Source organism: Danio aesculapii, chromosome 4, assembly GCF_903798145.1.
Source record: "Danio aesculapii chromosome 4, fDanAes4.1, whole genome shotgun sequence".
NCBI lineage: Eukaryota > Metazoa > Chordata > Actinopteri > Cypriniformes > Danionidae > Danio > Danio aesculapii.
The window spans coordinates 31,373,018-31,385,341 of record NC_079438.1 but is presented as its reverse complement, the minus strand read 5'-3'; positions in this window follow the sequence as shown (position 1 = coordinate 31,385,341).

Genomic DNA, 12,324 nt, shown 5'->3' with positions numbered 1-12,324 from the left:
GGACTGAACACAGACACTAGAAAGCCTAATTTAACACAATGCATAAAGTTTTGGATGTGCATCACAGAGCTGGTGCAAATACAAGCATTACATTTACAGTTAAAGTCAGAATTATTGACCCCCCCTTTGAATTTTTTTTTTCTTTTTTTAAAATACTTTCCAAATGATGTTTAGCAGAGGAAGGAAATTTTCACAGTATGTCTGAAACTATTTTTTCTTCTGGAGAAAGTTTTATTTCAGCTAGAATAAAAGCTGTTTTTAATTTTTTTTAAAGCCATTTTAAGGTCAAAATTATTAGCCCTTTTAAGTTATATTTTTTGATAGTTTACAGTACAAACCATCGTTATACAGTAACTTGCCTAATTACCCTAACCTGCCTAGTTAACCTAATTAACCTAGTTAAGCCTTTAAATGTCACTTTAAGCTGAATACTAGTGTTCTGAAAAATATCTAGTAAAATATTATTTACTCTCATCATGGCAAAGATAAAATAAAACAGTTATTAGAAATGAGTTACTAAAACTATTATGTTTAGAAATGTGTTAAAAAAATTGGAAATTAGGGAAAAAAATAAACAAGGGTGCTAATAATTCAATGGAGCTAATAATTCTGACTTCAACTGTATGTCCGAAACATAAAAATACATTTTTAAATTTTTCTTTTATTATCGATCAATTGATGTGCTTTGGTCCACTCTCTGTTTTACGATGCCTGACTGCCCTCAATGTCTTTAACAAGATCTGGTACCTGACGTAATGGAGGCGGGTACTTTCACTTTTCACTATATAGCCCCTCACTTCTGTTCATGTTCAAACCAAACTAAGATCGGTGCCGTTTTTCACATCACAGGTTTTTTCGTGCTTCATATTTAATGTTGAAAGATTATTGTAATCGTTGCATTAGTCTGAATGTAAATCACCGTGCCAGGCAGCGCTGCACCAGTGTGAGAGAGTAGACCAAAGCACATCAAATGAACAGTATTTAAAAAAAAAAAAGAAAAATAGTAAACATTTTTAAAAAAATTAGATTTTAAACACAAGTGTGTTCCTTGTATTTGTACCAGCTCTGCGATGCATGTCCACAACTTCACGCATTGTGTTAAATTAGGCTTTTCAGTCTTCATGTTCAGTCCATTATTTCCACAATATCACTTCAGTTGAGGGAAAGGAACCAACCCCGTGACGTCAGACACAGCGACATTCCAAAATAGCTGCACCCTAGCTCTAAAAACTACAGTAAAACATGGCATTTTCTTCAAAATGGTTACATTAATCGAGTTTGTAATATATATTTTCATTAAAGTAAAAAACAATTCGCAAAATAACGTAAACTTGACAGACTGCTTTACTTTCATTTATATATTTTAAAAAACAAGACCAACTTTATATTAAGGCACCTTAACCACAGTACTTAAAGTTAAATTAATAATATGGTACAATGCACTTATTAAGTACTGTATATACATGTTTTTACATTGTATTATTGTAAAAACTTATTGTTGAGCCCTGTAATATTAATTTCTGTATTTCAAAGGCCACTTAAATTGTCCAAAAACAATATTTGACCTTCATGCATAGTTGATTTAAATTTTTAACTCATTTAATTTTCTCTTTATTTAATGTGTTTTTAATCAACTAATGGTTAATTAAAAAAAAAAGCTAATAACTACAACCTGAATAAAATAACTATCGCAAATGCACTACACTCAAAATTATAGTGCATTATCTGTGTGAATGAGTGGGAAAATATGTGGGGTGCACTAAGGAGGGAGTGGTTTCAGACAGCTTTTGTGTTGTCTTATTTCTGCTTGTGCTCAGATATTTGAGAGGTTTACATTCTATGGATTTTGCCTTTATTGATGTATACGGGCACTCTGCAAGCAGTGAAAAAAAATCCTTTTAAATAAATTAAGACAATTCCTAACTTTATTGATGTTTCCTTTTGTTATTCAGAAATGTTCTGCATATCTTTTGTGTATATGTCTTGATAAGTAAAAAAAATGGCTCTGGGAATATTGTGAATTTCTTTTGTTTTCATAACTTCTCAGGTTAACTACTTTTTAATTTACTTTTATAGGGACACCTTCAATGTGAAGCAGTGGACAGCTAAAGATGTTGCTGACTGTTATTGCTAGACATTATTTAAATTTGATTATTTGCATTAAAATGTATATTACATTATTAATCATATTATGTGAATGTAATTGTGATGTATATTGATTAATAAAAGTAATTATTTAAGAAAAATGCAATTGTATTTTTTAAAAATCTATAAACATGTATAGATATAGATAGATAGATAGATAGATAGATAGATAGATAGATAGATAGATGTCTATTGAATTTGTGATTAAACATGTTTGCACAAACCATAAATTAAGAGAGATAGGAAAAACAAGCATTAAAAAATAAAATGGTGCTTCAAAGCACTCAAGGTGGTTCCTGGTCATTCTTAATAAGAGGGTTCCTCAGAGAACTGCTCCTTTTGAAATAGTGCCTAGAGGTTCTTTAGAGGGTTCCGCCGGCGTGGCAATTTGAAGAACCCCAAAAAGTGCCTCCATGAACCTTTCATTTTTACAGTGTTAATAAGAGGGTTCTTCCAGGAACCCTTGAAGTTCCTCAAAGAACTGCCCTTTTTTGAAATGGTGCCTAGAGGTTCTTTAGAGGGTTCCGCCGGTGTGGCAATGTGAAAAACCCCAAAAAGTGCCTCCAGGAACCTTTAATTTTTACAGTGACAGGACTAGGTAGTCTACAGGACAAACCATCATTATACAATAACTTGCCCAATTACCCTAACCTGCCTAGTAAACCTAATTAACCTAGTTAAGCCTTTGAATGTCACTTTAAGCTGTATAAAAGAGTCAAATATTATTTACCATCATCATGGCAAAGATAAAATAAAATTAAAACTATTGTGTTTAGAAATGTGTTGAAAAAAATCCTCTTTCCGTTAAACAGAAATTGGGGAAAAAATAAACAGGGGGGCTAATAATTCAGACTTAAACTGTACATTTCTAGGGATTGCAAAGTAAGTAGCGAGAAGTATGTCTTTAAAATAAACTCTATAGGGTGGCGTGACGCCGTTCCTTTTCACGCTAACCAGCTGACATTTACCTTAATATGGATGGCTTTCCCGCTGTTACCAGTTTGTCCAGTAACTAAAACAGAAGGCCAAACACTAAAACAGAAGCCAAAAAATAAAATAAACAAATAAATAACAGGATTTGAATGTGGTAAAATCTGAAAACGTGGTATGAATCAGGCGAGGGCTTTTTTTTCTGGTTTGCTTTTTAAAACTGTTGGTTGCGTTTGGAAAATGGGTGGCCGGGTCAATTAGTGCTTTTAAAAACACTATTAGTTGGGTTTAGGGAAGGAGGAGGGTGGGTCAGTCGATTGGTCAGTCATTCAGTCAGTTGACAGTGGCCTCTGGTGGATTTACACAAGAAGAGAAGGCGCGAATGGCACTCGCAGAAGATATTTGAGATCTCAAAAAGCATACACAGCGGCCTCTGGTGGATTCACGAAAATAAAAACGTATTTGGTGCTCTCCAGAAATGTACATAGGTGTGTACGTTTTCACAATGAGCCTATAATGTGGAATTTCTGTGGCATATATTTTATGTTCCACAGGCCAAAATATTCATTCTTAAATAATAATACAAAATAAAAACATATTAATTATGTTTTTTTCCTTCTTTTTTCTGAAAAATAGTTAGAACTTTGAAGGCTGGTAACAATGTGTGATGTTTTTTTTTTAAATGGTACTGGGGTGAAATATTGCTGTTTTAATGGGCTATTTGTGACGTTTTGTCCTAAAGGGCAACCTAGTGTAAATTACATGACACAAAACGACTGTGATGTATTAAAATAAAATTATAAAACAAAATAAAAAAACATATCTTTGGCAAAAATTATGCTATTTGAATTAACGGCTAAAATGATTATACCCAGCAGGCACACAAGATTATAAGACATTAATATTAGGTCCGATTTAGGTCATGATGTCAGGTGACCAAAATTCAATAGCCAGCGTCTACGGACAACGTTATTTTGACGACCAATAATGACATTAAATTACATTGATATTTGGTTGATTTTAGGTTGTGTTGGAAAGTGACCAAAATCCAACGTCTGATAGATGTCATAGTGGTAACGTCCACACAACGTCAAGGTGTAACATGATTAGACATTGATATTTGGTTGATTTTAGATTCTTCTTAGATTATTCTATTTCGGGTTCTGACGTCAACCTGATTTTCATGTTGAAGTCCTGTGCTTGCAGGGTAAAGATGTTCAAGGGTTAAAAATGACAGTTTAAATGCACAAACTAGTGCTAAATATTCCATTTTCTTTCTTTACTTTTATGTTCAGACCAAAAAGACAAAAAAAAAGATACAACCATAACAAGATCACATTTATAGTTGGCTATATTTCCTTTTCAGGCTTGTGGAAAGGATGAAGAGTTAAATCAAACATCATTTAGCTGAATCAAATGTTAAGCCCACTGCACTGAACACGAGATAGAATAAAAAATGGTCTTCATAAATATCACTAAAAGGCTCTTACATTATCTATAAGTGCATTAACTCTGGCTTCATCCATTGCCCCGCTGGTCACCCATCGTCATATCGCAGAGCCGCCGTATCACGGCTGAAGAAATGCAAATCTGTAATCTAACAAGCCCTATTAGTATTCGTTGCCCGTATTTGTGGCTCAATCTAAAACTCAAACATAAGGGATCGTATTAAACAGATGAGATGTTAGGAATGAAACCGTGTGAGATGATATTCACTTTCCCTTCGTAATTGGCTTTATTGAATCATAATGAACATCGTGTCGCATTGAAATGTTAATGTATAACGAGATTTAAACCGAAACGATAAAAACCGCTGCAGACCTTTGCAAAAACAAAACAAACGAACACGTCCACTCAACACAGGACAAAGTGAGGGCAAGAGTGTAGACTTGACACACGTCCTGCTTTAAAAAAAAAAAAAAAGGCGTCTCAGAGGGGCATTCATTATCCAAACAATCTGTCCCTGCTGCTTAACTACTGCTGGCTATTTGTGCTATAACAATTTTCTGCCGTTTCCTGTAAAGGTCACAAACAACATCTGCCACCGAAAACAAGCGTCCGTCTAGACTGAAATGCCACCGGGGACTCAGAAAAGAAATAAATCGCTGTGATTAACTCTGGATGAGTTTAAAAGAGTGCTTAGTGGAATAAGTCAGCATTCTCTTTAGCTTCGATGTAAATATTATGTATAACAGTACAGAAAAGCTTCAATGTGTAAGACAACTGAACTGTGATTCAACTTCAAGAATTCCCAATTCTTCTTTAATGGACCCTTTTCGCTCTAATGACACATTTAATGGTCATTGGCATCTTTATTCCTTGAAAGTTTTTTAAATATTTAATAGTAACACTTTTTGGTTGTCGCCAAAGAAATTAACAAAGTAATGGGGTTAGACAAACCATTTTTTTTACCAACAACACACAAGCCTCTCCTGCAAATGAGCACTGGTTGTATGATCACAGGATCTATGGTTTCTGTGCAGTATTGCCAAAAGTTCCAGAAGTATTAATGTTACTATTTACCCCACCTTTGGGGCAAGTTGTAACAGGGCTATTTGTAACACGTGCTTAAAAAGTCAGATTTTACACAATTAATTTAAATTCATTTTACTTGAGTATAGTATAATTCCTCAGTACTTAACTCTTTTTTTTTCAATGTGTCATGTTTTCCAAAACTGGCTAGTCACTGTGTGTTTTTTACAACTTTCAAAATGGTTCCATCTTTTAGCCTAGAAGACGGTAGTCACAACAAAGATTTACTTAGATACTGTAACTTGAAGTGACGCTGGACAAAGGAAGTGCGGATCCAAACGCAGGTTTATTAAACAGAATGGTCAGGCAAGCAACAGTCAACATTGGAACAAACAGATGTATACGGCAATCTGGAGTCGTGGTAAATAAACAGGCAGATGGTCAAAAGGCAGGCAGCAGACAATGTAAATAAACAAAACAAAGCACAGGGTCAAAACAAGGCAAGGAAACCACATCGTAATGTTCACAAAACTGTTTACAAGACTCAGCCCAGATGTGTGTGTGAGTGCTCTCTATATAGTCCATGTAATCAGTTCATGAGCTTCAGCTGTGAGTGTTTGCAATCAGACAGGATCTAGGCCAGGTGTGTGAGTGGTGCATCTTACTGGATCTTGTAGTTTTTTTGCTGGCAGATTTGTAGTACTGGGATACATACATTCACAGATTTTTTTTTCTTAAATGAAAAAAAAACAAATACTTTTATGATGCAAAAAAGGTTTCTCCTATGTTTCTCATCCAAATTTCACTAGACTTTTTCAATAACTGGCAGGAAGACATTTCCTGACTCCTTTCCTGTGGTGAAAACCTCGGAAGCATGCAATGGTTAACAAGAAAAAGAAAAGCCCTTGCCTAATTTTTACATTTTCGGATTTTACCACATTCTCACCCTGTTATTTACTTGTTTATTTTATTTTTTGGCTTCTGTTTTTGTCTCACCCGCTTTCTGGAACTGTTCTTCACCCAACTCGAACCCTAATGTCGTGGTCAACTCCGCTCTGCATCTCAAGTCTGCCAACGTACGTGTTGAGCTAACTGGACAAACCAGTAACGGAAAGCCATCCATACGGATGTCAGCTGAGAAGCGAGAAAACGAACAGTGTTATACCGCTCCATAGAGTTCATTTTAAAGATAAAATGCAGCCGTATGTAGCCCTGGCTACATAATTTGTGATCTCCAGAATCGTATATAGCGCTAAGAATGAGCCTATGTTGACTTTTTGCTACATTTTGCAACAGGTCGCACACACAGCAGTTGTCAGGCGTTTGAAAACAATCAAATAAGAATGGCTTCAAGCAAGAGAGCACATTTTTGGTGCAAGAGGGAAACAGTTACTGTGCTTTCATCCAACATCTCAGAGTTTGTCGCAGAGTTAGAAAATGAAGCTATCTGACTTTAGAGGTGGCCTGATACTTGAGAATTTGTATTCGCTGGTGTCTGTTCGGAAGCATAGCGTGAGAAATTAACTGCAGTTGAAAAAACATAACGCCCAAAATCACATATGGTGTATTGACAATTACAAACTGTTGTGTGAAACGCTGGACAAAACTAGCATTAAATAGTGACGTGATGATGTTAATTGAACTATGAGAAAGCACATGTAAAACAGGAACATGAAAGGAACATTCAAAAAGCAACTCATGTAAACATCTTAATCATAATATTGTCTTATTCATACTAGTGCAAATAACTAGATTACTGATGTCTATGTAAACATATTCACTGAGTATGTTTACATAGACACCAATAATTCAATTTTAATGTGATTAAGACAATACTCTGATTAAGAGTCTACCATTTAAACAGCAATTCTTGATAACCTTAATCCGACTAAAGTCATAATCGAACTAAACAGAAAATCAAATTAAGATGTGAAGTATGCCGATTTTAGTCGCATTATTGAAGTACAGTACAGACATGTAACCATCTTAATCAAACTATTACTGCTGTGTAGGATTTTCACAGCATTTTGCAACACAATAGTCTATACACACATTGCTGCTTGACACTATTCTCTGCACTTATCCAGTCAGAGAAGGACCATGGACACCTGCATTGTGTTTTTTTTTTTTTCCCATATAGCGTGTGGTATCAAATCCCATTAAAACAACACTCTTCCAGCAGTTCACGCTCGCATCCAATATCTTATTTGTCATGGGGTCATGCATGAAATGTTCCTAATTGAAAGTGAAAGTTCCAAACTGCAGTTAAAGTCGACAAATTAAAAACAAAACACATGAAATTACATGAAACTCTGAAGGAAATGTGGATAGTGTGGTGATGCAATGACGTTAATCGAATTTCGTGCTATGACATGTGAAACAGTATCATGAAAGGAACGTTCAAAAAGCAACTCATGTAAACACCTTGATCATATTATTGTCTTATTCAGATTAAAGCAAATAAATACAGTACTGGTGTTAGTTTATGTTAGTTTGTACGCAAAGAAATAATGTAAATAATTACCACATCATGTTTAAAGTTGAGTTTTATAAGAGTAAGCCTAATCTTCTTTAGTGAGAAGAGAAGAAGGTCCTGCCTGCTGAGGATGTCTGGGTCACTCATCATGTCACGTCAGCGTCTCCTCCATGTCCATTCATCACCGCGGTTTGACGTGTGAGAGCTGTTAGCTTAGCCACATTAAACACAGAGATTAAAAGTACATCCCTGGAGGCGACTTAAATGAAAACCTGCTGACAAAAGGACATTTTTACAAGGTAACTAAATGAATCTAAAAATCCATATTTCATGACCCCGGAATTTATCAATACTTTCTGACATTTATTACAAGCGGGACCAAGTGGTGTTTTTTTAAATATCTATATTCAATTATATAGTGGCAGCCAAAAGTGATGACATGTTATGTATTAAAAAGTGAGGGTAACAATTATATAACACTATAGCTTAAAGACCAATTCTCACTATTAACTAGTCGCTTGTTATCTATCTGTTATCAAAAGGACATGCCACATTTATTGGGGAAAAGCTAATTTTACAATCTTCTAGAGTTAAACAGTTGACTTGAACCATTTTGGAATACATTCAGCTAATTTCTTGTTCTGACGGGGTTACATTTAGCTTATCTAAGCATAATATATTGAATATGATTTGACAATTTTCAATAATTTTCCTGTTTAAAGCTTGAGACTTCTCCCCAACTTTATTTATAGAATTTTTTCAAAATGTACAACTATCACACATTTTAGAATATTATTGTATATTTTGACATAGAGAAAGTAAACAATTATTGTGACAATTATTGATCCCCAGATATAAGTATATGTATATATTTAAAAAAAGAAAAAGATATATATATATATATATATATATATATATATATATATATATATATATATATATATATATATATATATATATATATACACACACAGTTGAGGTCAGAATTATTAGCCCCCCTGAATTATTAGCCCCCCTGTTTATTTTTTCCCTAATTTCTGTTTAACGGAGCAAATATTTTTTTCAACACATTTCTAAACATAATAGTTTTAATAACTCATTTCTAATAACTGATTTCTTTTATCTTTGTCATGATGACAGTAAATAATATTTTACTAGATATTTTTCAAGACACTTCTATACAGCTTAAAGTGTCATTTATAGGCTTAACTAAGTTAATTAGGTTAACTAGGCAGGTTAGGGTAATTAGGCAAGTTATTGTATAACGATGGTTTGTTCTGTAGACTATTGAAAAAAAATATGGCTTAAAGGGGCTAATAATTTTGACCTTAAAATGGTTTTGAAAAATTTAAAACTGCTTTCATTCTAGCCAAAATAAAAAAATAAGACTTACTCCAGAAGAAAAAATATTATCAGACATGCTGTGAAAATTTTCTTGCTTTGTTAAACATCATTTAAGAAATATTTAAAAATGAAAAAAGCAAAGGGGGCTAATAATTCTGACAACCAATACACCAAACTAAAAGCCTGGTCATCATGTCACATGAAATGTCACACAGCAGAGAAAAATGTAAAAATTAACTATCATCCAGTATGCAGGGAGTATACATTTCTATATATTCAAGGAGAGAGCCCCAAATTTTATAAAAGTTTTTAGAAAAACCCTTCAGACAGAGTCTCAATTGTTTTGGTTTTATGAAGTGAAAAATGTCATTAATCCACATGGAGTGAGTAAGTGGAGCAGATGACTTCCAATTTAGTAGAATACAGCGTCTGGCCAGGAGGGACACAAAAGCCACAAAATCTGCTTTGTATCTTGAACAGTGAAATGACAAAGGAAGTGTACAAAACAGTGCTGTTGTAGATACAGGTTTAATTGCTTGCCCAACTACTTGAGACATTGTCTCAAATATTTCCGACCAATATCCACATAGAGTTGGGCAAAACCAAAACATATGTACCAGCGTTGCAGGAGCCTGGTTACAACGGTCACAGAGATGATCAACATCAGAGTAAATATTTGACAGCTTGATCTTAGTCCAATGAGAACGATGACATATTTTGCATTGAATTCAACCATGTTTAGCACACACAGATGAAGAATGTACCTTGTATGAAATGTCTTCCCACAGTTCATCTGAAATGTCTGTTAGGTCTTCTTCCCATTGGGTTTTTATGGATGTCAGTGAGCTTCTGTGCAGAAAACATATTTTGCCATAAAAAAACTAAAATCATACCATTCCTAATAGATACTGGTTCAAGAATTAAATCTAGAGGAGTAGGAGAGGGGAGGCTAGGAAACTGAAGATACCTATTGCGGATAAAGCTGTGAACCTGTAAATATCAGAAAAAAATTGTTTCTGGGCAATGAAAACTTATCTGAAAGCTGTTGAAAGAATGCAAAAACATCATAAATCTTTAAACATTGATAAACCATAAATTGTCCATTGTGAAAAAGTGCTATCCATCAATGATGATGGAAAAGCAAAGTTTGATGCTATAGGAGCTGATGTTAAAAATTGTTGTAATCCATAATAACGCCTAAACTGTCTCCAGATTCCTAATGATGTTTTTACAATTATATTTTTTTTGTATAGGGAGAGTGTGAATTATTAATAGGGGAGTATATATCAGGGCAGTCAATGTAGTAGAGATACACAAAGTTGCTTCTGTGGCAAGCCACATAGGTGTGCATTCTGGTCTGGACTGGTTTAACCAGTATTGAAAAATCCTAAAATTGGCAGCCCAGTAGTAATGTCTAAAGTTGGGTAAGCTCATACCCCTCAAAGATTTTAGTCACTGAAGAAGTGTTTTACCAATCCTAGCAGTCTTTTTGTCCCAAATAAACTCTGACAAACTTTAAAATAAAATAAACTTTGCTGCTGCACCTGGCTGGATTTATTGTTTAACTCTAGGAGAAAAAAAGTGTAGTGTTACTTTAAGACAGGCTTTTTGGCTGTTTGTTAGTACTTATAAATGACTTTTTTTGCATGATCTGATTCTGTATCCCTAATCTTAATACCCAAACCTAACTACTAACCTTAATAAATATTCATAAGAAATATAAATAAGAAATATAAATAATTTTTAATATTTTCTAAAAAATTTGTAACATTTTTTATAGCAAAAATCTGATTTTGCATGCACCTAAAACTCCACAAAACTGAGATTTCCCCTTGTTGAATTACCGGCTATTTACACAACACTGATTGTAACTGAAAACTGTAGACTACAGACATTTTATGCATTTGGCCTATCATTTACAACTTTTGGGGGGTCTAAAAATACAAACCTTGAAAAAGAAGCTTTTGTCATCTCAGTGTACTCTATGAAAAAGCATTTTTGGTGATGTTACACTTGTGCATATCTTCATAAAGCACGTGACAACTGAAACAGTAATGACAGATGACAGGATGATACTGTATGTGCATAAGCATATATTGTTTCTTTAGAAAAATGCCAACTAGAATGATTTTGGGGGATTGAATGATTCCTAAATGATACATCTATTATTGTTATGTTTTACAGTTTTTCTCAGTCGCTTTGGTACATTTCTCAAATCAGAATTAAAATTTGCAAAACAGTAAGTAAATTTCTCAATTCACATTACGTACAAATTGCAAAACACCATGGATTATCTGCAAAAGCCAGTCTCTTGCTCAAAATCCAAAGTTAATTTCTCAAAAATAAATTGTGTCAATGAATGTGTCAGAATAAACAAAATATCAGAATAAAAAAAAAATCCTGTGTCATTGTGTACGGATAAGACAAATTACTTAGTCATGTTGTCAATATAACAGTGTATTCTGGAGGGGTATTCTGATATAAAATATGGCTTTTTTTGCTGTTTGTACTGTAATTTGTTGGCAGATCATGTCATTGCAACACAGCAATGCATAGCACAAAGAAAAAACAAAACAAAAGTAGAAATGTGAACATATAGGACAATCTCCTTTGAGATGCACCTTTATTAGAAAAAGTCAAGATTCACCTGAGAGAAATTTCAGTTTTTCTTGATTGCTTTGATGCAGTTGTCAACTGAAACTCCACATTTTCAAAACAGTTAACACACAGGCCTAAACAGCGGCACTCATGGTCAAAATGACACATTTTGCTTGCAAAAGGCTCTAACCATGCCAACACATTTAAAATATGCAACAAAAGCTTTTTTTTTTTTTTTACAAAATACACAACTCAGTGTGAATCAGTGCACCATTGCTTGAAATTGTAGCCTATTGCCAGTGTCGTTTGTTGACTTTCTATAGGTTGTGACAAATTTGCCTTTTTGCAAAGAATTGGAT